This window comes from Seriola lalandi, unplaced genomic scaffold, assembly GCF_002814215.2.
Source record: "Seriola lalandi dorsalis isolate HSWRI2012SDOR001 ecotype SW California unplaced genomic scaffold, Sedor1 jcf7180002054191, whole genome shotgun sequence".
In the NCBI taxonomy this organism is placed as follows: domain Eukaryota; kingdom Metazoa; phylum Chordata; class Actinopteri; order Carangiformes; family Carangidae; genus Seriola; species Seriola lalandi.
Genome location: NW_019524744.1, coordinates 5,469 through 7,937, shown reverse-complemented (window position 1 = coordinate 7,937; position 2,469 = coordinate 5,469). Strand labels below are relative to the sequence as shown.

Sequence of the window (2,469 nt, the reverse complement as noted above, 5' to 3'; positions counted from 1 at the left end):
CCTCTGTTTATTCCTATTTAAATGCATCAGTAATCACTTTGGAAGAGATTGACTACTAAAGTTTTGAGAAGATGTACACTTTATCTGTCAAGAATAAATCACATTGTCACAATCATTTCATGGAAAAAGGTAAAAAATATTTTATTCCAACTTTATGAGCAACAGTGTATAATATAATAATAATACAATATAAAAGATTTTGTCCTAAAGTAGCCTATTGGTTCCAAAATCAAAGGAGTTTTTATGTTGTAACCATGTTTATGATCTCTCTCTCTCTCTCTCTTGTTCTTGCGTGAATATCGGCCCCCTTCCTTCCTTCCTTCCTTCCTTCCTTCCTTCCTTGTCGTTCTCGACCCTCAATCCTATGTAGAAAAAAATACATGTAACCTACTGTAAAATGTCACAGGAAGTGGTATCAAAAGTGCTGATGTGGTGTTTACAATAAGCAGCTGATTACTGTAACCGTTGACAATCCGCGGTTCACAACATGGTCAACTAGTGTTGAACTAGCGAATTTCATTTGATAAATTTTGTCCTCTTCTTCTTTGAGCACGTTCTCCTCCTGCTTCAGGTCTTCCTCTTCCTCTAACCTCCCTCCCTTCCTCCGCCGTGGATTCCCCCTCTCACCCTCACTCTTCTTCTTCTGACTCCTCCCATTTTTGGTTGAAGACAGGTGAACTCACGTGCTGCTTTTTTATACTGCTTAAACCTGATTGGTGTGTCTACAATTAGGCAATCATGAGTTTGTGCACCTGATGGCTGTGTTTAACCAATTGGCTCACAGGTGTCGTAATGTGACAGTCGGTGCTTTGGAATTGCAAGGAAGTGACATCATGATATACTTCCGTGTCTAATGTACACCAGTGTGTTTAGTGTTTCGCAAATCACTGTTTGTATTGTTTTGCAAAAAAGTGTGAGGCTGACATTGTGCTTATATTGGTGCAAATCTGGGCCGATGTCTTGCTCCTTGAGTGTAAGGTTTTGATAATTGTGTAATACTTTTGATTTTAGTGTTTATGCAATCAAAATCCACTGAAAATGTGACAATAACAGGCAGCAAATAACAACAAGCTGTAACAGACAAAAATATAAACACTGACTGTACATTTCAGTTTCATGTTCTTTGTAAAAAGTGAAATATTTCTCAGTCAGAATCATAAATACAGTTTTATAGTTTTCAGACAGGAAATGGAAGAACATTAACAACAATACAAACAGTTGCATCACTTCCTGTGAGCTGCTACAGTTTCATACCATCAGGTCAAGTGCATGATGGGTAAGTCAGTGAAAGTAGACAAGCTTCTCAGCATTATTTCATGAAGTGAACACAGTGCACGTTTCACATCTGTCTGACACAGTTTAACAAGGTGTCCTTTCAAAATAAGACTAGGTAAAGATCTAGTGTATGACTGGACCGTGTATTGTTTCCACTGTAAATGATGTTAGTCAGTCAGTGTCACAGTTACTGACCAGAGCTGAAACTTTCCTCAGATCCAAAACTGAACTCTGGGTAGAAATCTTATTTTCTAGGCAGGAAGTGAATTAATAAGAAAACAAAAGAAAGAGTCAGAACAACAGCTGCTGTCAGTCCCAGTCCACAGTAGAGGCCGATCAATCCTGTGTTTGGTTCTCCAGGTTCTGTCTCAGGTTCAGGCCGATCCCTCGCTGCTGCAAAGAGACCAAACAAATCGGTGTTATTCATGTAAAGAAAAAACATTTCACTAATAAACAAAACAGAACAAGAGCAACAGAATAAAGTGTAAAATATTTCCCTCATATTGAAACACGTTGGGTTTTTTGCCTGATATCAAAATACAAAGACTATTCTAACATGAGTTCCAGCATTTCCTTCACCCAGTCACGTCTGTGCAGCCGACACAGTTACTGAGAGTTTCACACTGCCACTGTTTTCTACTGGAAAGTCCATAATATTGTTCTTCACAGGTTGTAAAGAAACTTCTACTGGATCGACTCACCAGGGACGCTGAGTCAACATTTGTTAAAGCTCCTCCCGTAATCTGTGACAACTTCACACAGGTACAGTCCTGAGTCCTCAGTCCTCAGTCTGGACACATGGAGTCTGATTCGTCCTTCTCTGAGGAAGTCTTTGTCACACTGGACTCGTCCTGAAAACTGTTCATGCTGAGACTCTGGGGACTCGACACCCTCACGTAGATGATACAGGACTGATTGTCTGAGATCAGTGATCAGCTGACAGAAGATAATAAGGGAGTCAGATGGAGTGTGAGGTTTGGTTGTGAAGCTCCACTCCAGTGTGATGTTGTGGTTCTCCTCTGCCTGATAGGAGCTCTGTGTCACATTCACTACAAATGTTCCTGTTGAGGAGACAGAGAGGGAAAGTGAGGAGCAGACTAACTGAGGACTTGTATCAGTTTCTAGATAATAAAGTGAAGGAGTAAACTAACCACAGACACAGGAGGTCAGTGTGAGGAGCAGCAGGATGCAGCA

At 40.5% G+C, this 2,469-nt stretch overlaps 1 long non-coding RNA gene across 1 annotated transcript; it reads right to left on the bottom strand.

Moving 5' to 3' along the window:
* Positions 1-1,102: 1,102 nt before the first annotated feature.
* On the bottom strand, positions 1,103-2,469 carry LOC147819237 (uncharacterized). The gene is made up of 3 exons (XR_015437106.1): positions 2,427-2,469; positions 1,977-2,336; positions 1,103-1,668 (listed from the first exon to the last, which is right to left on the bottom strand). It is a non-coding gene; the product is annotated as an uncharacterized LOC147819237 (long non-coding RNA).